Source organism: Cynocephalus volans, chromosome X (assembly GCF_027409185.1).
Source record: "Cynocephalus volans isolate mCynVol1 chromosome X, mCynVol1.pri, whole genome shotgun sequence".
In the NCBI taxonomy this organism is placed as follows: Eukaryota; Metazoa; Chordata; class Mammalia; order Dermoptera; family Cynocephalidae; genus Cynocephalus; species Cynocephalus volans.
In genome coordinates this window covers 1,223,245-1,249,988 of record NC_084478.1, presented here as the reverse complement: position 1 = coordinate 1,249,988, position 26,744 = coordinate 1,223,245, and positions in this window count along the sequence as shown.

Below are 26,744 nucleotides of genomic sequence, written 5' to 3'. Positions count from 1 at the left end.
CCCAACAGTAAAGCAAGCAACGCCTTATTAAAAGAGGAGAAAGACTTATGCATAAGGGGGGTAGCGACAGTAAGGCCAGTGCCGCCAGGGGAGCTGCTCAGGGTCTTTTATAGGGAAAGGAGTTAAGGGGTGCAGGCCAGTGTCACTGGAGGTGGTCCGCTCTATTCTTCTCGGCTGCATCACGGCTGCATGCTCAGCAGGCAGTGGTGTTCATCATTGTCACCCCAGGAGGGTCACCATAGCAGTCACCTTGATGTTTTGTGCACAGGTGAGAATTCCTAAAGGGGTCTTAGGTTAATCTGTGACTTTTACAATTATAGTAAACAAGCCTTGGAGAGGGGTTTTGCAACTCAGTAAATATCTGTTTCCTCTCTTATCTCAGTCTGTTTTGTCAGGGCAGCCCATGGGGTAATGATTTGCCCTGAGGGGTCTCATGACTGAGGAGTAGAAAAGTAACAAAGCGTCCTCTGCAGGGAAGATGGAGTCAGCTTGGTTCACAGGCACAGCCTTACTGTTTCATACTGACCTAAAAATCAGGTCCCTGTGTGGCCTTTTAACACCAAATGAGCTGGAAATGAGACAACTTATGCAGCGTGCTTAGGGGAAAGTGTTCCAGAAGTTTAAATACAGCCGGCGTGTTCATGACCAGACGTCGAAAAAGGGACCTTCCTAGAAAGGCAAGGGCTCGCAAAAACTTCCCCGCTGTGTATAGTAAGGGGAAATAGAAAGCTTAAAAATAAGTGTTCTTTAGGGCCCAGAGTGAAAGAAAACCTCCTGGCCCCGCCTTTCTCTTGAGCATTTCCTTTAGAAAACATGTGACTGAATAGCCTCCTCTTCTCTCCGACGTGTGTGCAAATTTCTTTGAAAGCTGGATTAGCCTCGGGCCATTTTGCAGTCCTAGGAATGTGTCCCCGAGAGCCAAGACGCATTCATGAGGGGGCCCTGTCTCCCTGTCTCAGTGGCAGTTTTGCTCCAAGAGGTAACTTCCTTCTCGAAAAGATGCGTGAAGTTTTCTTTATCCTTTGGTGGAAGAAATGAGCCAGTACGTGAAGGGTAGAATCTGCCTGCATGTGTGAAAGATGAGACCCCATATTTGCAGCCTCTTTAGTGGCTTGCCTGGGAGGGGGTCCTTCAATAGTAAAACTGTTGTCTCGTTCTTTGAGCTTCGTGGTGGGGTTTTCTGCGTTGGCAGGAGGTTCTGGTTTATCTGTCTCTGTCTGTCTCTTATTTTTTTACTCTGTGCTTTAGCGCTAAAGTAAAAAACTTTCTTAAGCTTTAATTTAAAATGTTTATTGTGGGAAGAGACACATAACGTAAAATTTAGTGTTTTAACCATTTTTAAGTGTTCAAGTCCGTGGCATTTAGCACATTCACAGTATTGGGCAACCATCACCACCTCTATTTATTTCCAGAACTTTTCTTTTTATAATCACCCACCCCAGATGGAAACCCCACCCTCACTAGCAGTCCCTCCCCGTGCCCCCTCCCCAGCCCCTGGTGACCGCTGATCTGCTTTGCGTCTCTGTGGATCTGCCTGTTCTGCACATTTCAGATAAATGCCATCTTTCGTGTCTGGCTTCTTTTACTGAGTATGTTGTCAAGATCCACCCATGGTGCACTGTGTATCTATCGGCGCCTCATTCCTTTTCATGGCTGAACAGGACATTTGATTTTTAATTATATGTCGCCAGCCGTACAGTTCTTGAAAATTCTTACTTAAATGGGAATAAGATAAGAAGGTTATTATCCCTGAGCTCTCCCGAGGAGATAAGGACTCCAACCTCGAGGTGACATCAAGGACTTGAAGCTGACCACAGACTCTGTGACACTGAAGTTTCCAGCCCATCACGGGACCCTGACATCTGACTCAGACCATCTGCTGCTCCCGGACCCTTCCCCCACTTTTTCTTAGAACAAAGACCCTCACCTCATCTTCCCGCCTCTTCCCCTTTATGAACCCCAGAACAGGCATCAGAAGGGGGGATGATTTTAGCCTGGTCACCCCCAGATCCCGGTCATCTGAATAAACCTTCTAATCCTTGCACCAGCGTCTGGACTTTCCAGTCATTTGCTTAATGCGAGAGGACAAGCCGAGCCTGGACTGTTGGTGACAAAGGGCACAGCAGCGTCCTGACCAGCATTGCAAGCCATCGCACACAAACTTAACTGTGACGATCAATCAATAAACGTCGATCATATACATGGTAACACATCTGAAGACAAGGCTTTAAACAACACTTGAAAGAAAAAATGTATTACGTGCAAGAAAATTAACATGACACTATTCTGTTTCCAAAACCCAGATTATCTGGGCAGAGAGCAGCCAAGTTAAGGGTGGAGTGAACGTGGGCTTTGCACCTCTAACGCACAAAGTGGGGGTCCCATGGGATGTTCTCTGTACTTTGAGAACTACAGTAAATACAGATTTCTTCAAGTTAAAAAGTAAGGAACACGCAAATGTTGCAGGGAACCCTAAGCATTTTTAATTGTTGAGCTTTTCCCTTTTCCACTTGAGAAACTGATTTAGAAACTCTGTGCTCCACTGCAGACTCTGGCCCCTGCCATTTCCCCTGCTTGCCTCCTGGGCTCGCCCTCAAGGAGATGACAGCAGTCTCCCCCACACCCCCCGGGGGCCAGAGGCAAATTAGGCTCCTAAAGTGACCAACAGGACTGTGTCCCACAATCAGCCAAACCAAATTAGCAGGACAGCATCCCCCATTTACATAAGAGGACCTGAAAGGGAACCTGCGAGGGGAAAGGGTGGGGATTTAGGCTACATAAGGGGGTCTTTTCCTTTGTTCCGGGAAACACTGGTTCAGGAGTTCCTGCTCCCCAGTGCTCTCCTTGCCAGCAAAAAGAGGCGCCATAACACTGAACAAAGAGCTGCAACCCTAAAATAAAGAGCAATAAAAGTACAACACTGACGCCGGCCTCGGATTCCTCTGTGCGTTCGCCCCACAACAGCAAACAGGACTAAAACACACTGTACATGCACCGAAGCAGTAGAACACACCAAGATAACAGGAAGGGTCTTCAAAAAGTTCATGGAAAGATTTGTATTATCTTTTAATCCCACGCTTCCACCAATGTTTCTACACAGCAGGAGGCAGAAAAGACGACAAGCCTGGGGTTGTTTAAATAAACCAAAACCAAGACGGTACAACACAGCGTCTTAGAAGAAAGACAGACGGCCAGTGCCATACGTGGATGCGATTAGTAAAAAGCAAACCCAGAAGTCATCGAAGCTGCAAGCCCACAGGGGGTGGCTTAGAGAAAGCTGCAGACTTCCTGAAACCCAGAAGCTGGTGAGGTGGGCAGGGGCATGTGGGGGGCCAGGTGACTCCGAAGTGTCCCATGAGCAAATCTGGACTGAGCAGGGACAGACTTTATTCAAAAGGATTATTGTAAAGGGGGGTGGGGCAAAGGATCATTGACACCTGCAAGCATCTCCTGGCCCTCGGGAGGGGCCGTCTGCAGGCCCAGGCTGAGAAGGGGCCAGAGTCCTGGGGCCCGGGGGCAGGAGAGATGCTGAACCGGGTTCGGCTAAGAAGCGTTCTTTACTGATGGGTGAGTGGGGCCAGCAGTTCAGCCCACCCACCGATTATGCAGCAGAGAAGGGGACCCTGAATGGTCTGGGTCGGGCTTTGTGCTAGGCAGACGGGGGCATCTGTGAGTCTTGTCTGATTCATACGGGGGAGACGGGGGTTCTTTGCAGTTGGTGCTTTCTGGGAACACAATGGGAGATTTTTACCACCTCTGTTCTGCAAGGTCAAAAGTTCAACATACTCAGAAGTCGCCCTGAGGCAAAAGGTTTCGAGGTGGACGGGAGGGACACTGTGGGTGACTAACGCCCTACGAATTTATCCCTGCAATGACCGTGGATAGCAGAGACAGCCAAAGCACAGCCGAAAGAAGCAAAACACAGGAGGCCCGTGGCGCCACACCTCTGCATCTCCACAGGCCGCAGGAAGAAGACGTAAAACCCTGGGCTGGGGCAGGCCGTCAAAGCCCAGGCACATCCCATGTGTTGCCCAGAGGTAGAAGCTGGCCTCGTTTTGTATTTGCAAGTATTTATCTTGAATGAGGTCTCATGGCAAACCAACATCCATACCCCAAGCAGAAGTCCACAGGTGCATTTTACAGTTAAAAAATCCCCCTCACAATAGTAAACCATGAAGCACAAAAGAAGTCCAGCAGTTTTTTAAAAAACATAAAAGGGAAACTGCTTTCCTGGAATGACCTCTCAGGAAAAGAAGATTCTTGGCGGCACCCTTCTGTGCAGACGATTTGGATAAAGTGGCCCCACCAGGTGGCACAGTAGGAGGATTCTTCAGCAAGCGCTTGACCATTAAAAGGAAGGAAACGCTTGTTTAATTTGAAACATGAGAAACCCTCCCATCAAGGAACAACTGGCGTTCCTTTTCCTTTCTGCAGAAGAACCTCAGAATGCCCCGGAGGATGACAGGAGGAAGGAAATAAACCCATAGCCAGAGATGAGCAAAACAGAAAACGCACAGACAAGTGCTGTCCACGGCGCACGCCTGACGCGCACTGCGGTGTCATACAACCACCTAGGGACGACTCGGTTTTATACAGCTGGCAGGGCTCAGCTGGAAAAGCATGACAAGGGTATTTTTAAAAACAGAAAATAACAATTTCACTTAAAAATATAGAAAAACTCAAAGTGTCACACTCACAAACTGAATTCAACATTATTGAAAAAAAATAGATCTACTAAAATGGCCATAGTTTGTTTTAGGAAGTCAAGGATTTTATAAAAAAAATATGTTAATATAACAACACATCTATGAGGCCAAGTAGAAAAAAGAAGGGTTAATCTCCAACAGATACCCCCCAAAAAAAGAATATGCAGATTTTGCCACACATCAGAAACTGAAAGGAAACTCTTTAACATGACAAAGGTCTCTTTTTCCTTCCATCTCAACCTGCAGTATCATAATTGATGGTGAGACACTAAATCGGTTAAATCCAGCGACAAAAGGAGAAGTCACTGATCACCATTAATACTCGACGAGAACAGAAAGAAAAGCTGAGACCATAGAAAGGACGGTCAGATTTAGCATTATCCCTAAATTCCGTGATAATATTCAGAAAACCACATGCTCCCCCAAAACACGTCAAATTTATAAGATTAGAGAAACACTAGACACAGATGCAAAGAAACCAGTTGCTTCCCAGTTCCAGCAGACAACAGTTCACTATAACCCTGGAAAAATAAATTCAAGCTGTAAAGCAACATGAAATTATAATGCCTAGAAGTTACTAATAAATTAAAGGAAGTGGCAAAACTGTTTGATGAGATGGAGTCAGTTTAAGGAAAGACAGAGATGCATGTTTCTCAGGAGACTGAAGACTGTAGGATTTCAATTATTTTCTGAGTGATTTCTAGTTTTACCTATCTCCAACAAAAATTCCAAAAGCATCATTTTTGGGAGAATGCTTTGGAAAAAGATCCTAAAATTGAATGAAAGTGCTGCCATATTGGAACTGTCCAGTGTCCACTCACAGGACACTAGGGAGGGGATTGTGGAGATTGGCAACTCTTTACTCCGGAGCAGGAAAGGATCCAGCCCTGCCTGTGGCCACGGGGCATCTGCTTACTCTGCAGACTCCGTGCTGGGCCCCACGCCTCCGTCTTCCCTTGTCTACACTTGGGTACTGAAACACAGTAAGCCTAGGCCTGCGAACCAAACCGACTCCATTTCCCCTGCAAAGGACATTTTGTTACTTTTCCAGTCTTCAGTCATGAGACCCCCAGGGTGCATGAGACCCCCAGGGTGCGTGATTACCCCCTCTGGCCGCCCTGATAAAATAGACCAAGATAAAAGAGGAAACACATTCACTGAGTTGCAAAACCACTCCCCAAGGCTTGTTTACTGTCATTGTAAAAATTAAGGTACAGATTCCTTAAGATCCCTTTAGGAATTTCCGCATGTGCACAAAGCTTCAAGGTGACCGCTATAATGACCCTCCTGGGGTGATGATAATGAAGAACACACCATCTTGGACCTACTGAGCAGGTGCAAGGACCAAAGCCCTAAACAAGCATGCACCCGTGACACAACCGGGAAGAGCAGAACGGACCACCTCCAGTGACGCTGGCCTGCACCCCTTAACTCCTTTCCCTACAAAAGACCCTTAACAGCTCCCCTGGGTGCCTAGCTTTCCTGTAACTACCCCCCTTATGCATAAATCTATGTCCCCTTTTAATAAAGCATTGCTTGCTTTACTGCCGGGTACATTGTTCATTCCTATGGCTTTGGGACCCAAGAGCCAAATTCGGTAACGGTTCTGTCTTTGCCCACCCACAGCAGAGGGCTGTCTGTGCGGATACTCACTGGCTCCTTAAAACCAGATTTGAAAGCAGAGAAGCCACCCTGAGGACACCCAAGCAGGGTCACTTCAAAAGTCTTGCCAGGAGGGTAGCATCTGTCCCGTCTCTTCGCCGGTCATATGGCTGGAGTAGGACAGGGTTTAACTAATTAATTAATTAATTAATTAGGTCAGGATTAATTGATTGACTTTAACATTTAAGTTTAATTAACCTTATCTTAATTGAGGTACCTTTTTTTTAAATAAGCTCCCATATGCACATGAGTAATTTTTTTCTCTGTTAATCAGGTTTTCTCAGTTTAATTTGCAGCCCCCCCGTTGACTGCACATAAGGGACTGGACGTAAAACTTGGAGGGGCCGGAGGGGAGGAAGAAGTGGGGGTGTACCTCTTAGAAGGGAGTAGTAAATCATCTTAAGGATTTTGACATTTATCTATAAGTAGTGGATATTAAAGTTTTAAGCAAGTAAACATCTTTTTTAAAAAAAATTTTTTTGTAGTTTTTGGAGGCTGGCCAGTATGGGGATCTGAACTCCTGACCATGTGTTAGAACACCACATTCCGAGTTCACCGGCCAGCCCTCATTCATATTTTTAAATATCTTTTTGTAATTTTATTTTATTCCTTTTTTAAAAGGCACAGACGCATGATGAGACCTAAGGCTGTGCTTCTGCGAGGTCCCCTACGGGACCATAAAACACCATTCCATTCATGCAATTTTCCCCTATGTGAGGTGCTCGTCTGCTGGAGCTGTTTTAGTAAAATCAAAGGGGACAGGGGAGCAGAAACATGCTTTCTTAGGACGTATAAACACAGTCTGCCTTTTCATTCTGCCTTGTAGATCTCTTTAGTGACGTTTGATTTTTTCAAGCTTAGTTGTCTCCGTATTTTATGAAACAATCCCCAAGGGATCTCTCTGGGTTTTTCTTCCCACGGAGGCATGAAATCCTGAGGGACTGTAAACCCTCCAAGGACAGAGATTGTCACCTGTGCTGTTGACCAGAAGAAGGTGTATTTCCTACAGCTCCGTGTCTGGGGCCTCACCCCCTCCTTGTGGGGACCCACTCAGAACCCCACCGATGACATGAAGATTGTTTTAAGCTGAGGACATTTGGGATTCAACAGATGCAGGGTCTCAGTTTCCCTTTGTGAAGGTGGAATGAGTCCCCCAGACCCACCCCATACTAGGATGAGAAGATGACAGAGAGCTCGCACCTAGATGAGGCCACCTAAGCAAACCTCACTAAAATAACCCTCACCGTCCATTGGTTTCTCCATATGTCTCCTGGACGTCTTTTCACATTCATCAGCCCCAGAAGCCTCTGTCTAGTTACTTGTCTGCAACTCATCCATCTTTGGTAAAAGGTACATGAGCTCCCAAATCTAGCCACTTCGTGGGGTTTTCGCTTTGTTTCTGTGAAGGCCCCATGCATGTAAAAATACTGACATCGATAAAACGTGTATCGTAAAATGTTCTCCTGTTAATGGTTCATCTTTTAATTTGCATGTCCCAGTCACTGAACCTAACAGGTGGAAGAAAAGTTTTTTCCTTCCCTACAAGAGCAATAGATTAGGGATCGAGAGCAGGAAGGGGACTCAAGAGGAACCTCACAGGGAAAGCTGAGATTTGCAAGAATCAAAGCCTCAGACAGCTGCAACGGGCCCTACCTGGGGAGCAGTGCTGACATCAGGGTCCAGCGGGGTTTCTATGTGGCAGCTTTGCTGAGTCACATTTCTCCTGTAATTCCAGGTTAACATTTTTTTCCTTGGATCCAGCTTCAGGTTTATGATGGGAGATGCATTATTCTCTGCTGCAATTTTAAAAGATAAACACTTAGCAAGAGTCAGGACCCCGAGTTCACATTACAGTTCCGCTTGACGGGGAAGCACTTTACGATTGGGGTGGATTGTTCCGTTCCAGTTTCTTAACAGGTGAAACCCACCTATCATAAAATGAACTGTCTTAAAGCAAACAACCCAGTGGCATTTACAAGCCCATGAAAAGCAGCTCAGGAAATCATTAGTCATTAGGAAAACACACATCGAAACTGCAATGAGATACCACTTTGCGTCCATTAGGCTGGCTATTACACGTAAAAAGGGAAAACAGAATTGCTCAAGAGGATCTGGAGAAACGGGAACCCTCTGTACGTTCCTGGTGGAAATGCAAAATTGGATCATTATGTTTTGATTTAATCAACCAACTCCCCTTGCAGGCATTCAGGATGGGGGGTGGGAGCCTTGGTAGTGGGTCTGTTCCTGGGGGTCCCCTTTGAGCTGGGGTCAGGATGGAGAAGATGATTTAGTGCGCAGACCCTAAAGGCCCACCCTGGGTGAGGGTAAACACAAATTAGACAGGAGAAGTTTAATTCTTTCTGTTGAAAATAAGAAAACAGGTGCCCCGCCTTCGTATTTTCTTAGAGTATTTACTTTAGAAAACTTATCATTGTAGGCTCTTTCTCTGTCTTTTTCAAATGTATGTAAATCTTTTAAAGCAAACCCCTGGTCAGTCTCACAACTCTTTGAAATGTGACCATCAAGGAAGAAATCACCCCAATTTCCTGGGAGGACGGGGGGTTTAACTTCACCTGGCCCCAAATTGCAAAACTTACCTAAGGCAATGAGTTGTACCCACTTAGCTGGATATGAAAGGGTGCAGGGCTGGCTGGTTAGCTCATTGGTTAGAGCATGGTGCTGATAACACCAAGGTCCGGGATTTGATTTCCCAACACATACAGGAAATCTAACACCCCAGGTAGGTTTGAGGTTCAGGGCTGGAGTCCCAGGACATCTTATTTTTGAATCCTGACCATGTCTTGGTCACGGACAGGTGTTGGGTTAACCTGATTCTGCTGAGAGTAAATGCGTCCTCTGGTAGCCTGGTGTGCAAGGAGACCCCTTCGCCTACCAGGGGGTGGTCTCCTGGTTCATGAGCCCTCTGTCCCCGTCATGTGGCCCTTCCAGGGTTAAGGTTGTGGTGGCTCCACTACATCAGAGCATCTGAACACTGGAGATTGTGTCAGTACCTACCTAGGTGCGGGTCTCTATCGCAGCACACTGAGTTTAGAAGCACCAAGAACCACACAAAGTTCAACAGGGACACCATGCTCCAGCCCCCGAAGGTGGATCTAAAAGGGAGAGACCACGTCAGCGATCAGATTCCAACCAAGGCAGGAGCCCTCCCTCCTGGGCACGTGCCCCGAAGTGGTCACTTTTAATAAAAAGTGCTATGAGGTCCCTCCGAGGCCCTGTTTGACCTGTAATATCACGTCAGAGCCAAGCATGTGATCGCTACACATTGCTCCCACCGCCCTGGATTACCTGACAAAACCACGTCACTTTTTAATGCCACTGTCATGGTTAAGGTCCTCTCAGTGAGTCAGTTGGAACAGGACCAAATGCCTTTTGTTAAGTCCTGCTGTGTTTAAATTCTACTTGAAACTCTTTACAAGCATCGATCAATTCCTGTCTCGACAAAAGCGGTTGGTGAGATGTTCAGAAATGTGTGGTTCTGAAACATGCTAAGAACATCACAGTCGGTGTAATGCCCGATTCGCAGCATGTCTCTTTTCCAGAATCACGCACCTGTGGTCTAAGTGTCCCCCTCAAGCTCCTGTTGGAACTCAACCCCCAATATGAGGGTGGAAGGTGGAGCCTTCGAGAGGTGATCGGACCATGAGGACTGTGCCCTTGAGAATGGACGGATCCATTCATGGAGGAACAGGCGTGGTCCTGATGGCTTTACAAGCAGATTCAGTGAGCAGGTCAGCTCTCTCTTGCTCGGCCCATTCTTGCATGTGACACCCTGGTTGCCACAGGACCCTGTAGAGAGTTCCTACCCAGAAGAAGACCCTCACCAGGTGTGTTCCCTGAGTTTGGACTTCCCAGCCTCCAAAACTGTAAGAAATAAATTTCATTCCTTTTTAAATTACCCAGTTTCAGGTATTCAATTATAAGCCACAGAAACAGACTAACACGTCATCCTTATTGTAAGTGGCCTGTGATAAAAAGGGCAGTTGAGCTTCCCGTGCCCAACTTAGGGTTAAAATGCCATTTCCACACATGGGAGCTAGGTTTAGTCATCACTGTAGCGACAGGTAACACATTCTGTTTAAAAAAAAATCATCTGCATAATTGTTGCTGATTATGTCTTAGAAATTCCTGCTAAAATGTCAGAGAGGACCCTGGGAATAAAGACAGAAACTAACTAGTAAAGAAAAAAGATACAAATTAGCAGTATCGTGAGTCAAACATCCTTACAGATCCTACAGCCCTTAAGAAAATAGTACAGGAAAATTACTGGAAATCATGCCAGTAAATCCATCGACTTAGATTAGATGAATAAATGCCTTGAAAGCCACTCAAGAAGAATTGAATAGTCTGAATATCCTGATATCCATTTTTTAAATTGAATTTGTAATTAAAAAGCTTTCACCAAAAGCATTGCACTTTCCAGATGACTTCACTGATGAATTCTAGCAAACATTAGAAAAAGAAATAATACCAATTCTATGCAAACTCTTTGAGAAAATAAAATAGGAGAGGGCCGGCCCGTGGCTCACTCTGGAGAGCGTGGTGCTGATAACACCAAGGCCACGGGTTCAGATCCTATATAGGGCTGGCCCATGGCTCACTCGGGAGAGTGCAGTGCTGATAACACCAAGGCCACGGGTTCAGATCCTATATAGGGCCGGCCCATGGCTCACTCGGTAGAGTGTGGTGCTGATAACACCAAGGCCACGGGTTCGGATCCCATATAGGGATGGCCGGTTAGCTCACTCTGGAGGGCGTGGTGCTGACAACACCAAGTCAAGGGTGAAGATCCCCTGACTGGTCATCTTTTAAAAAAAAGAAAGAAAGAAAATAGAACAGGAGAGAATGTATACTTGACAAAGTATTTTCTGAGGCCAGTCTTATTCGGACACCAAAATCAGACAAAAAAGCAATTCAAGAAAAGAGACCAGTCCAGTGCGGACCCAGCCGTTCTTGGAAGCCAGCCAAGCTCCTGAGCTGGGATGGTTGGGGGGCCCGGGGGCCTCAGCCACTGTCCTCTGCCATCCACAACCAGGCCAGAGACAGAGACAAACATGGGCCAGTCCTGCCCCTCTTCCCCCTCGCCTTTCCCCCATCTTCCCCCGTTCCAGTATCCCACATGTGCATAAACACAAAATTTTTTCAGAATGTCAGTAAATCAAACTGTCAGCTCAGTTTGTCAGAGCACAGCCTCCCAACGCCAAGGTCACAGGTTCCGATCCGCATACCGGCCAGCCGTCAACAAAACAAAACAATGTTGTGGTCATTGTTTCCACAGCATGAAGTGATATTTAAAAAAAAAAAAAAAAAAGTGAGTAAATTGAATCCAGCCTCTAATTTTAACCACTGATGGGGCTGCTTTTTTGGTAAGCTCCTACAGGCATATGAATATATATATTTTTCTCTTGTTGATCCATTTGTCAGCTTGATTTGCAGGCCCCCGTCACGTAACGTAAGAGGGTAGAGAAAAGCTTTTCCTCCCCAACACTCCCTTTTGGCTCACGCTGTTCCTAAGCACAGGAGCGCTGCTGCTGCATCCACACACCTGGCTTCAATCTCCGCAGTGAGGCCCAGGCAACCAAGGCCATTGAAAGCCCGGCCACTGCTGGGGGACAAGCTGGCCTCCACATTTCCTTCCAGAACCCCCCCAATGTCCAACCTTTACTGTGGAGTAACCCTCCCTGACCTTGCTTGCTATTCCTGAAGGCAGCCTGTCCTCCTCCTGGGACCCTCAAGTAACCCTCTCCTTTTGTCCTCAAGGGATCTTACCTGCAAAGTTATTCTCTACCTGGCGTGTTAAAAACATCACCTGGAATGTTGAAAACATCCCAAAGCCAAGGCCTCATTCCCAACCAATGAAACCAGAACCTCTGGGGGTGAATCCAAGGCATCAGTATTTCCAAAGCTCTCTGGGTGTCTCCAATATGCAGCTGCAGTTGGGACTAAGGCACTCATTAGGGGTGTATTTGACAGTGGCAGGTCCAAAGTCCAAAGAGGTGGTTTGACTTTTTAGCATGGTGCTGGACAGAGGTCAGAGCTGCACATACACATGTGGATGGGGAGAGAACCTGTTGTAACTGGTGGATGAGGGGTGGGAGAAGCCCCCAGTGAAAAGAAGAAGAAGGGAGGCATGATGAGAATGCTGTTCCACAGCAGCCACTTTGGGGCATGAGGCCATGGTGCCAGTGCCCTGAGCAGAGCCCCTCAGGTATGTCATTTTCTTTTAAAGATCTCATCACAAAAGAAAACTCCCAGCAACATCCTATAAGACAAACTATGGCTGAGGGAGGTAACCTGTCTGCAGGGGCACAGAAGCCACCAGGGGGGTGACCCAGAGAAGCTGAAAAGCTGGCTGTGTTGTGGAAGCCTTGTGAGTCTGGGTGACCATCTGCATGAAGCCACCAAGAGGGCAGGCGCAGTAGAAGGTGAGAGGTCCTGTGGATTACCTGGAGGGAGTTCATGAGTGACCTTGGCTCAGAGAGTTTTGGTGGATGGGGCAGAGGACAGGCCACAATGTTCTAGGCAGTGAATTGAGGTGAACAGGTGGCAGCCGTGAGGGAAGACGGATGGACTTCAATGCCAAGAACTGGCCAAGGGATGAACTCTAATTCTCAGGGGCTGCGTGTTGGTTCCTGTCCCTCTGACCTCCCTGCAGGTCTGTCTACCCCTGGTTAACAGAGGACATTTATTTTACTTAGACACAGTCCATACATGACATGAGGCACCACCACCAAATCCTAAAACCCTTGTAGTTCACGGTGTGGTTCTCACACCAGCAGCCCCAGCTGGCAATGCAGAGTCTCCAGCCCTGCCCTGTGTTTTTAATGAGCAAGGTCCCAAGGGACTGTGTAGGGATCAAAACTGACTCTTGCTACTGTTGTAGGAGATTAAAGGGTGACTGAATAGGTGCTTGCTCATTTTATTCTCTTTTTTTTGAGAAAAAAAATACACAGAATATAAAACTTACCATTTTCACCATTTTTTAAGTGCACAGTTCTGTGGCTTTTAGCATATTTACTGTGTTGTGCAACCATCATCACTATGCAGCGCCAGAACATTTCCATTATTGTAAAATAAAACCCTGTACACATTATCAGTAATCACCCCCCTTTCCCCGTCTCTGACAACCACTAATCTGCTTTCTGTATTTATGAATTTGCCTACTCTGGACATTTTTCATACAAATGGAATCATGCACCACGTGGTCCTTTGTGTCTGGCATCTGCCACCGAGCATCATGTACTCAAGGTTCGTCCGTGTTGCAGCAGGTGTCTGAGCGCTGCTCCTTTTCATGGCTGCATAGTATTCCCCTGTGTGGATGGACCACGTGGGTATCCACTCATTGGTTGATAAACGCTTGGCTTGTTTCCACCTTTTGGCTACTGTGAATGATGCTGCTACGGACACGGGTGTACAGATACCTGTGTTAGTCTCTGCTTTGAATTCTTTTGGGGTATACACCTAGGAGAGGAATTGCTGAATTATGTGGCAATCTCGTATTTCCTTTTTTTGAGGAGCCACCAGCCCAGCAGTGCGCGAAGGTTCTGATCCCTCTGCTCCCTCACCAACACTTTTCCATTTCCATTTCTTTTAGTGGCCATCCTCGGGGGTGTCAGAGCCTGCCCGTGTGGCCCCTGCCTTCCAGGTGAGGATGTCATGTTTGGTGGGGACTCCAGGGAGGGTGGTCACTGTGGCTCCTTCAAGAAATCAAGGGAATACCACATGTTCTCACTCATCTGTGGAAGCTGAGAAAGTTGATCTCACAGAAGTACAGAGCAGAATAGAGGCTGCTGGAAACTGGTAAGGGGAGCAGGGAGGGGGGCTGGAGGAAGGGCAGTCAATGATACAAAATTGTGGAGAAATATGAAAAGTAAGATCGAGCCTGGTGGGGATTCCTGGGTGGACCCCAGCGTGGGGATGGAGGGCAAGGATGGGAGAAACAGGTGGAAGTGAACAGAAGAACGTCACCCTGTGCACTTGCACGGGTGTGTTGGGAGCTGGAGCTCCGAGCCCGTGAGGTCTGTTCTTGCACCAAACCTCAGTTCTCTGGAGCTTCTGGGAGAGCTCTTTGCTGGAACCGTGCAGTTTTCTGGGAAAAGCTACTGCTCAGAAAAAAACTCAGATTCTGTGTAGAGTCACCGCGTCAATGAGGGTCCATTCGCCATGGATGTGACCACCAACCAGATCCCCCCAGTAGCGGATAGGCACAAGGGGGATCCCGTACAGGTAGGGAAGGACACTGATGCTAAACACACGCTGCCAAGTCCACGCCTCCACTCAAGAAAAATCACCCACAAAAAGCAAATGCCTATCATGGAATGAAATGTTACAGGATGCCCCTGTCGGCAGTTGGCTTTCTGCGGTTTCAGTTACCAGCACACAGTCAACTGCAGCCCAGAAATGTTAAATGGAAAATTCCAGAAATAAAAATTTGTAAGTTTTAAACTGCACGCTGTTCTGACTTGCAAGAAGACACCCCACACTGTCCTGCCCTATCCTGCCCAGGACACGGTCATTCTCTTGTCCAGCACGTACACGACCTCTGCACCTTCTTTTACTTAATGGTGGCCCCAAAGTGCAAGAATAGCAATGCTGGCAATTTGGATATGTGAAAAAGGACCCGTAAAGTGCTTCCTTTCCATGAAAAGATCAATGTTCTCGACTTAATAAGGGAAGGAAAAAATCACATGCTGAGGCTGCTGAGATCTACAGCAAGAATCTTCTGTCCATGACGCTGGGAAGAAGGAAAAACAAATGTGTACATAGTGTATATACAGGGTTCGGTACAATCAGTGCTTTCAGGCACCTGCCGGGGGTCTGGGAACCTGTCTCCCGTAAACAAGGGGGGGCCACCACAAAGAGAATAAATGCACACCCCTTAAAGTTAACCAGCCTGGTGGATAAATGTCCCACGGACATGCTCTGGTTCCGTGGGCTTCCACCTGACTGCAAAAGGAATTATTGTTTTAAACTTTTTACCAGGGAACATTTGAAACCCTTCTCCAACCTGGCAGCATGGCATAACGAACCCGTGTACTGTCTCTGATAAGTTCCAGCTCATCCCGAATCTGTTCCCTGCGTCCCGTGCTATTTAGAAGCAACGCTAAACTCGTCTTTCGTGGATAAATATTTCCCTATGTATTTCTGAGCGATAAGGATTTCCAAAAGTAACCCCAGTATTATAATCACACCAAACACAGAAAAACCTAATCCAAAGGAACTACTTAATTTTTTTGTCTTTTCTTTCCAATTTTAAAAAATTGTGGTAAAAGATGCGTAAGTTTTAGCATCTTAACCATTTCTGAATGTTTAGTTCAGTGGCGTTAAATACATTCATGCTGTGAGACCGTCACTATCATCCTGCAACTTTGTCCCCATTAAACACTAGCTCCCCGTACCTCCTCCCCCAGCCCCTGGCACCCACCCTTCCACCTTCTGTCTCTACGGATTTGAATTTTATGGGCCACGTACTGTACGTGTCCTTCCTTGCCTGTCTCATTTCACTTTGCATCATGTCCTCCAGGTTCATCCCTTCTGGAGCATGTGTCAGAATTTCTCCTTTCTTTTGGGGGGTACCCAAAGATGTGTACCATGCTTGAACAATGTATTCCAGATGTACAGGCTGCAAATCACACCCTGAGGCTTCTTAGCAAAGGAACAAGGAGAGTTTGCCCCAGTGATCAGCCGCCCCTTTTGTGAGTCCTGCCGTTGTCTTTTGTCATCACCTTTTCCCTTCGGTTAAGCTACTCAAGGTCACAGGTAGACACACCGGAGACTCGAAGGTGGAATTAAAGTGATGCTTTGAGGGCTGACATCGCTGACAGCGTGGGAACAGCTCTCCTTGCTTGGGATGGAGTTCAGCTGGACTCAGCTCTCCTTTTTCCAGACTCTGCCTGACACCCTTCCCTGAGCCTGCACCAGCTGGGAACTGGCCCCTCGGAGACCTGGCTGTGTTCTCTGCTCCTGCCCAGACCACCTGCTCATGTCAGGTTTGGTCTCCTGGGCCCCATGCTCTTGCTGCATTCTGGAGCCTAATGTGGAAGCAGGTGAGAAAGGAACCGTGTCCACCGCAGCCCAGACCTGTGGATCAGTGCCTGAGGCCCAACCAGGTCCCGGGGGTCGATTGCATAAACCCTAGCCTCTTAGGGTCACTGGGAGGCAATACCTTGGCCCCTCTAGGGAGAGACAGGAAGGGGCTGTCCAGGTGCAAACCATTCTACCTGGCAGAAGCAGGATGCACCTGGGACCTTAGCTGTCTTTCTGGTTTACCATCTGTTTTTCTTTTCTAGACTCTCATTTCTACCTAGATTTTTATTTGTTTATTTATTTTGACTGGCCAGTACAATCTATTTAGATTTTGGAAGCATTTTCCTGAGCCTTCAGGAAAGACCAACTGTGATGACTTCTATACTTAACATATATATTTCACGTAGACACGCATGCACAGTACGACACAGACACCCACGCACACACCAGCCCGGCCACCCTTGCATGACCTCTTCACGTTTTATAAAGCAATACGGTACGATGGCTTCTACCCAAGTCAACCTCTGTTCTCTTCCCTGACTGTAGTGGCAGATTTTTAGTTAAAATCCTTATTTCATTCCTCACCTTATTGTGATGCACCCCCTGCAAGAATGCACTTACACACCACTCATGCAGAAAAGGGCAGTTTATTCACTCCAGCTGGCCAGCGTCCGTCTCCCAAGGAGCAAGCAAGGAAGGGCAGCATTGAGCCTTGGTCTTGTGGGGTTTTTAAAGGCAAAAACTACATCCCATTGGCACAAGGGTTTGTCTGGGTGCACAAAGCAAGCTAGGGAGCTGGGTCACAGAGGCCGAGAATGAGCCGTTCGAGCAGCCAAGCATACAAGTTTTATTGTGTGTGGTTCCTGTTCCCATGAAAGAGCTCACTGTGAATGGCTCCTGTTCCCATATAATAGTTCACTGTGTGTGGCTCCTGTTTCTGTGCAACGGCTTTTGTTTCTAGGAGAAGGTCAGCAGTTTCTCGTGCAGAAGGCGGGGGGTAGTCTGCAGCTCAGACACGGGGTAAAATGGAGTTAGTTGGGTTAAGCAAGCAATTCTACAGAAGCAGATAGTGTAGTCATGAGGGGGTGGGGAGCTCTACCTTCAACCTTCCTGCAAGTGACATCCCAAGCTGGTCCTGGTGTGCTCCCTACACCTTGCAACACGATGATGACCGAGTCCCTGCCCCAAAGGTGGGGAAAAGTCAACTTACCCGTCGGCCTGTGTCTTGGATCTTTCTTGGACTGGAGCGGGTGCTCTGAAATGCCGCTGTCTCACCCGGTGGATGCACGGGGGGATTCACGGTGCCAGGCGGCTTCACAGACTGACTGCACAGAGTTGAGGTCACTGAGGGGCCCCGTCATGGAAACACTGCGGAATCTCAGCGGTGATCGTGAGAAGGGGTCTGATAAGGCCTGCCCCCGTCTCTCTTTTATCAAAGAATTCTTCCCTAGAGGTCAGCGTTTAAAGAAATACTTAATCTTCCACCCGTCTTCCTCTTCCATGTGCCTCCAGGCCAGCGTGATCACCTCGAGGGACAGGAAATGGTTTGACCCTTTGAGTCGACCCTTGTGTCTGTGGACATCCCGAGCTTCCTCTTTTTGCAGCAGATATCTCTGGTCCCTTGCCCACCCACGCTCTCTGGTGCAGTCCAGTTCACTAATGTCCCGGGTCTTGTCCCATGCTCCAGGGCATTCCTGTCTTCATCTCAACTGCCCTGTCCAGCGTCCTCGTGCTGAGGGACTTTCCCTCTGCCCAGTGGGAGGTGGCCCTGTTATCGTGTCCTCAAGTTCACTCATGGCCAGGCACATTTCTGTGCTGGTGCATGTTGGCAAGTCTCCCCTGGGCTGGGAGCAAGACCCTTGGTGTATCTGTTCTGTATGGTGGGATAGCAGAGCTCCCACTTTGGTTTGAAGAGTCATTCTCAGGGTGGGAGTACGTGCCTTCTTTCTTTCATAAGAACCCTCTTCTCTGGCTCCAGGATGGAGGATGCCTCAGCAGAAGAGCTTGGGAAACATTGCACCCTTATAGTGACTGTGTAATTTTACATCCCCAAGGCTCCCAGGAAGAATGACTACCAACCAGTACACTGGGCCTCTCCTCCCACAGAAATGGAGCCCCTTGGACCCTTCCCCACGAGATATAATTAGCCCCCTCTGTGGTCTGGTCACAGAGCATTTTATCATTTAGTGTAGGTGAGAGAGATATTGCATCCCGAGTGTGCGCATGGCTTTGAATACAGACTCTTCCTAAGTAATGATGTTTTGAGTTATAATTATTTTACTTTACAATGGTGGGAAACCACTGCAATTTTGACATACTGTATAATATTCAATAAATTACATGAGGTATTTAACATTTTATTACAAAATAGGCTTTATGTTGAATTATTTTGCCCACCTGTACGCTAATAATGCATGTATTCTGTGCACATTTAAGATAGGTTAGGCTATGCCAATAATGTTCAGTAGGTTAGGTGTATTAAATGCATTTTCATCTTAGGATATTTTCAGCTTATGATGGGCTTATTGAGATGTTATCCCATGTTGACTTTTAGGATATTTTCAAATTATGATGGGTTTATTGAGATGTAACCCCATCTACGTATCTCAAGAACTATACAAGGACCCTCTGTATAGATCTTGAGATACGTAGACTCTGGTGATTGCTTGGAGAAGGTATTAGAACACTGTTGGGTCTATAAGGTTACCATTTCACTATCATTACCAGTTATTTTTTCAGCCATTGTCATCCTCTTGTTTATTATGAAAAGAAGTGAATATTTCACTCTAGAATCTAGAACTATGTGGGAACTTTCTAGAAGACCGAAAGTGCTGAAGGTCTCTCTTTGCTTTGACTGGAGCAGGAAACTGTATACTATATGGCACCCTCTCTTGGAAAGTACCTGGGATTTGGGAAGTAAGTGCTTTCTGCAGAACACCACAGGGCCAAATCGACTGTCGAGAGTGGGATGGTACGGGAAGGATGGGGAAGGATGGATTTCTTATTCAGTATATTAATTTATAAATTCTACAAATACTATTGCAGATCTACCCTGTGTCTGGTGGTGTCCAAGGCATTGATGACAGAGAAAAAAAAAAATGGACAAAGTGTTTGTTCTCATTGAGCTATGTGAGCATGTAAAGAATAACAAAAATAGCAAAAATTGTAACATATGGTAGTATATTAGTGTCTTGGGGCTGCTGTAACAGAACACCACAGCCTGGGTGGCTTAGACAACACATATTTATCTCTCACAGTCCTGAGGCTGGAAGTGTGAGATCAAGGTGTGGCTGGAGGTCTGAGGTCAAGGTGTGGCTGGAGGTCTGAGGTCAAGGTGTGGCTGGAGGTCTGAGGTCAAGGTGTGGCTGGAGGTCTGAGGTCAAGGTGTAGCTGGAGGTCTGAGGTCAAGGTGTGGCTGAAGGTCTGAGATCAAGGTATGGCAGGGCTGGTTCCTCCTGAGGCCTCTCTCCTTGTCTTGTAGACAGTATCTTCTCCCTGTGTCCTCATACGGTCGTCCCTCTGTGCGTGTCTGTGTCCTAATCCCCTCTTCTCATAAGGACACCAGTCCTATCGGATTAGGGCCCACCCTAGTGACCTCATGTTACCTTAATCATCTCTTTAAAACCTCCGTCTAGATATGGTCACATTCTAGGGCACTGGGGGTTAGGACTTCCACACATGAATTTTGGGGACCACAATTCAGCCAGTAACAGGAAATATTGGGTTTAATAAAGAAGAATAACGCAGGAATTGGGGATTGGGAGGGGCAGGGGTGAGTGGTCTTGGCGACTTTAATAAAATGCTTGGAAGGTCCTGCTGAAGAGGAGACGTTTGAGCAGAAATGTTCAGGAAATGAGGGGACCCTGGGAAGATCATGGGGGAAAGGACACAAAAGTCTTGAAGTGGGAGTGAACTGGGGTTCTGGGGATCTAGAAGTTTCTAGAGCAAAAAGGTGGACATCAGTAGTTGGGAAATAGAGAGGACGGATTGCAGGAAATGGTGCAGGCTGTGGTGGGGAGTTTGGGGTGATTCCGAGCAGAACGGAACATCCACTGGGGGAATCAGAGTGTGCGTGGTGTGATCTCACCCTTCAAAAGGTCACTCTGTGAAGAGGTTCAGACAGACAGGAGGACTTAGGTTTAGGTCTACAGCACAGCAGGTGACTATCATTAACGAAAATGGGTCGTATAAATAGTCCTTGCTTATCGGACGGGGATACGTTCCAACCTGGAAGATGCCAGAAACCAGGGAGAGCCCCAAACCCTATATAGTCTATGGTTTTTCCTATATGTACATACCTATGATCAATTTATAAATTAGGCACAGTAAGAGATTAACAAAAACTAATAATAAGCTAGATTATCACCATATTCTGTAATAAAAGTTACGTGAATGTCGTCTCTCTCTGTCTTTAAATATCTTACTATACTGTCCTCACATTTTTAAGGTTTGGTTTATTTTTGTTGTGGTTGTCGTTTGCTGGCTGGAGCAGGGCTCAGACCCTAGACCTCGGTGTTAGGTGCACCGTGCTCTAACCAACTGAGCTAACCGGCCAGCGACTCGCCTATGTTTGTGCCACGGTTGACCGCAGGTAACTGGAACCACAGAAAGCAAAACTGTGGATAGGGGGAGACTTATTTCAAAGTAATTTAAAGTAAAGAACTTATTTCAAAGTAACTAAAAGAGCATTTGAATGTCTCACCACAAACAGTGATAGGTACACAAGGTGCAGGAGGTGTTAAGTAGTTTGATGTACTCATCATGCCTTGTGTGCATCTATCAAAACATCATGATGTACCCTGTACAATTTGTCAACTAGAAAGAATACTAGGGCTGGCTGGTTAGCTCAGGGGGTTACAGCGTGGTGCTAAGAACAACAAAGTCCAGGGTTCGATCACCGTACCAGCCAGCAAACGAAACAAAACAAAACAAAAGTAGGAGAGAGATGCATTGTGACTTCTCATCATTGGCAAAATTACTAAAGACAATGTCAGCTTGGGATCTGTTGGCAGAGGCGGAGGCGACACAAAGGAATCTCATTTTGACAGAATTTGTGATGATGTAGCCCTGATGAGAGGGACAGAGAAGATCTGGGATGTGAGCACTGACACCATGAACAGGATGAGAACAACCCCGTGGGCCTGGTAAGATCAGGAAGACGTGTTCACTCAGAGCCTCATTAAATTTCTGGGCATATGACAGTCACTTTGTAGACGTCAACTTTATTTTGGCATTATTTGGAGGTCATTTTAAAGTGAAAAGCAGAGCAATTTTACTTGCAGGCCGCAAATGTGTTGAGACTTTCAGTGGGGTTTTGCTTATTTCAGCATGTGTTTTTCAGAAAGGGCATTAGTGAGTGGGATGTTTCAGGGATCCATGAGAGCTGTGACATTATTTGAAAATGTAGCACACAAAATGCAGAGAGGTCTTGAGCACAAAAGCAGGGTCAGGGACACCAGGAGAAAAATGTTGGCTGACTACGAAGCTTTAACTTAGTGTCGATCTACTTCCAAAAAATAATGGGGAACAGTGGGAGACTTCATAATAAAGATTATCCATAATGTGTGCAGTTAAATATGCAAATCTTCCTGCAGATGGCATATCTTACAGCGTTGTCCATGACAATATTCTTGCTAGTGATAAGTACTACCGCCGAATCTAAAAAAGATGCCTGGAAGTACTTCATGCCATGTGTCCAAAAGAAAAAAAAAATCTGCAATGTTATCAGCAGATTTCTTAGTCATCCTGCAGAGAGAAACCATCATTATCTTTACAATTAGTCCTACAGCATGTGGAAAAAGAGATAATGACTCACACAACTGCAAAAAGAAAAAAAAAAAAAACAGGATTTTTTTTTTTTCCTGGCAAGTACAGATGTGGGGCAGATGATTTTTGCTAAATTAATGAATACATTAAAAATGATAAAAGTTGCCTGGAAATGTGGGAGGGGGTGGGAAATAGTGGGGAGCCTACAAAGGGTATCCAGAAACTGATGGAATGATCAAATGTGAGGTCTTCAGGTGCATGCGTAAGGCAAAACTTACTAAATTTTGCATTTTAGTCATGTGCTGTTAATTGCATGTCCACTATGCCTTACTAACTCGATTTGCAAAAAATTAAACCTGTTGGTGATCACAAGAAATCTTGTCTTATGTTCACAGCAGATCTAGAAGCAATGTTTGCTACAATCTGCTATCAGTTTTGGATGCCGGTTTTGAAAACACTGATATTGCAGGTACAGGCAGCAAATGAGTCTTGCGGTGATTTAGGATGCTATTAAAATTAAACTTCACGCATAGATATGTTCCAGAATTTAAAAATGCTATTGTGATAAATTAAACCAGCAAAGTTATGACAGAATTTCCAATGGTGGAGCAGCAAATCAAATGTACCATCTAGCGGAGGATTTTTTTTTCTCTTCTGAGTTAGAAGCTACTGATAATAGTAGCCTTTTAAAATCGCTGTGCTACACACTGAGAAGTTTTGACATCCAAAGACATTCTACTAAAACTCACATATGTACTAAAACATGCTGCATGCAGGGAAATGATCAGGAACCAACTTGCAATTTTCATTTTCAATATTTTTTGGAAACACCTTTGTTTAGTGATTGCTGCTAAACGTACCTGCTGAAGTTCCTGGCGCTCTGGAAGCAAAGTCCTTGACAGTGTGACCCAAACTTCTGCCCACCTGTCAGCAAATTTGGGGGTTCCCGGGATTTCCTCCATGGGTTTGGTAATTTGCTACAACAGCCCACAGAACTTGGAATAACAGCAGAAGGCGGGGTGTGGGGGGGGGGCTGGCGTATAGTTTCCATCCTCTCTCCCACCCTCCCAGTGCCTCAAAGTGTTGACCAACCTGGAAGCTCCCTTAACCCCATTGTTTAGGGGTTTGAATGGAGATTTCATTACATAAGCGTGATGGGGCTTTCGAGAGGTGATTAGATTGTGAGGACTGTGTCCTTGTGTGTAGGTGGATCCATTCATGGAGTTGTGAGTGTGGTTCTGATGGCTTTGTAAGAAGAGTTAGTGAGCAGGTCAGCTCTCTCTTGCTCAGCCTGTTCTCATCATGTGACACTCTGGTCACCACAGATCCCTGTAGAGAGTTCCCTCCAAGAAGAAAGCCTTCACCAGATGTGTTCCCTGGACCTTGGACTTTCCAACCTCCAAAGCGTAAGAAATAAATTTCAGTCCTTTATGAATTACTCAGTTTCAGGTGTCCTTCCATAAGCAACAGAAAATGGGCCAAGAAAGGTCCCAAGGGGCTCATTATAAATAATAAGATATGTTCCTATCCCTCAGAGAATCACAAGGGTTTTAGGAGCTCTGTGCCAGGAACTGGGGACAAAGACCCAAACGTATATTTAATTAACCACAGGACAGACCACATGCTGATGCAGATGCTGGGTAGCCCAGCAGTTGAGTTACTGTGTCCTCCTGGCCAGCAAAGTCTCCAAAAGCATGGGCGAATGTTTGAGCAACGGGACCAAGATGCAGATTAGGGGTGGTAGCATTGAACACTCATCAGAGAGCAGGAGAGCAGACCCCACTGCAGCATCGAGGAACTGCTGGAAGATGGTGCCATGAACTTCCAGCCCAAGGATGGTCTCCTGACTTCTTCCCAGTCAAAAAGCCAACATGGCAGAAGAGAAGGAGACTCAAGGTCAGAGAGGTGGTGGGATGGCTACTGAAGCCAGAGAGAAATAGAGAACCAGAACTGAGATGGCTGCAAGATTCTCCATCCCATCGGGCTTGGGAAGTCCCCAAGACACCCTCGGGTTCTCTGATTCATGCCACTTCAGAAAAGCCATGATATATACTCATGGCTTATCACAGGAAGGGATACCGATTAAAGTCAGCAAAGGGAAAGTGTGCATGAGATACAATCCAGGAGAGACCAGGTGGGGTCTTCCAGGAGTCCTCTCCAGTGGAGCCACGTGGACTGTCCCAGTAGAGACATGTGACAGGATGCATGGAGTGGTGCCAATCAGGGGGGCCCACCTGAGCCTTGATGTGCAGGGTTTTTGTTAGATGTTGTCATGTAGGTACAGCTGACCACATGCATGGCTGAACTTGACTTCCAGTTTTTCCACATGTCAAGTTGGTACAGCTCAAGCCCCTCACCATAAATCACACTGTTAGCATAAATTCTCTGACATGGACCAAGGTCCCCAGGTGCTATAGGTCAAATGTATCCCTTAAGAGTTCATGTATTGGAAGCTTGACCCCTATTGTAACAGAGCTAAGAGGTTGGGAAATCCAACTGCGGTATTTGAAAGGCAGGGCCTGTAAGAGGTGATTAGATTGTGAGGACGGTGCCTTTGATCCATTCATGGGTTAATGGGTGTGGTTCTGACGGCTTTATAAGGACAGCAAGTGAGCAGGTCAGCTCTCTCTTGCTCAGCCCATTCTTACCATGTGACACCCTGTGTCTCTATAGAAGACCCCACCAGATATGTTCCTTGAACCATGTACTTCCCAGCCTCTGAACAGTAGGAAATAAATTTTGTTTCTTATAGATTACCCAGTTGCAGATATTCTGTTATAAGCAGCAGAAATGGACTAATATACCAAGTATACAAAATGCTCTTATCAGGCAAGGCATTTCAAGAGCTCAGAGATAGCTCCCCAGAGCCAGGGACAAAGGCCAGATATTTCTTTGGAATGTCCAGGGTTTGGACAAACCAGTCCTGCTGAGTTAACTCTTTACTGCACAGGCAGGGACCTAAGTCAATGAATACAAGTGTGGATTGTGTCCGTCATGGTTTCTACCCTCAACAAAAGACCTCAAATGGCAGAATGCCAAAATAAAGGGCCAACGTGTGGAAAACCAGTTAGCCCACTCAGGGGTCACTGCTTGGGGTTCGGGTAGGGGTGTACCTTGTGATGTTGTGAGACTTTGTTTTCCAGAGGAATCAAGTGCTTTGGGGCAGGTATAACAGGAAGGGGTCCTGTGCCCAGCACAAAACACCGTCTCACCTGTGTGCCTGCAGCACTGCCTGCTGTAGACTAATTGCTCACCATGGTCTGGGGTCATTACAAGGTGTGATTGTTCCTGGTCTCTGGGTCACCCCCAGGGTACTGAAGGGCTAGTCCCATGAGGGATGTGTCCTTTAGTCCTTGGGCTGCCCCCAGAGCCTGTTTCCCCATGAGTCACGGCACATTATATGAGTTTTCCATGGTGCTCTAAGAAATGAGCACACATCAGAGACTTAAAACAACACACGCTTGTTTTCTTACAGTTCTGGAGGTCAGAGTTCTGACCTGGGTCCCACTGGGCTAAAATCAAGGCATTGGCAGGCCTGTGCTCCTTCCGGAAGCTCCAGAGGACATCTGTTCTGCCTTTTCTAGCATTTTTCAGCTCATGGTCCTGTTCTCCATCTTCAGAGCCTCAACGTAGCATGTCTCCGTCTCTCTCCAACCTCTGCTTCCACCATTACATCTCCTGCTCTGTCTCTGACCCTCCTGTCCTTAGTAGAGCAACTGATGGCCATGAAATGCACGTGCATTTAAGGAGGTCTCTCAGGTCTGTTTGTGGGGAACCTGGACAACTTCTGTAAACGTTCCTGCCACCCGTTAAAGTCATCTTGGGTAGGAGGGTTTATGTAGTCCCAGAGTAAAAGTTTCTGTTAGGCATACTCCAAAAGCTAAAATAAAAACAGAAACAGACTCAAAAAAAAAAAAAAAAATCAAACTCAATGACAAGTAACTGCTGGCCAGGACAAAGTCTTCCATGACTTACAGGAACACAACGGAATTCAGTGGTTAATCGTACAAAAAATATCTCGAATGGACCTGCCCCACTAAAGAAACAGAGTCTCTAAAAGAATAATGATGTTTCCATGGAAACAGACCATTGCCATGGGAATATCCGTGGCCACAGTAAACTCTGGGTACATCAGGGAGGTAAACGAACACAGGAGTTTTAAAGGAAACATCATGGGGGATTTCATTGTTGGTTTGAGATAATTATCCTTGGCTACAAGAATCAGTAACAAAGGTGACGCCTGCCCAAGGTAGGACAGGCAGTTGCTGGGCAGATGTCTGCACAAGAAGTAGCTTTTGTTCAGGTTGCAGTGGCCTCTGTGCAAGGCTGCAGTTTTGCAGAGCCCTTTCTAATAAACAGTTCCTGTCATCAAGCGCACATGCACGAGAATCCCCGTTACACGGCTTTCTCCAGCTGTGTTTGTCAGCGCTTTGTGTTTTTTTTTTTTTTTTACCACAAACGACTCTATTCTGTTTCTGAAAACTTTCACAGATCATAATCCTAAATGTAAAAACTAGATGAAGACATATGGAGCAATGTTTCTGACCCCCGAGTGAGAGCTTTCTC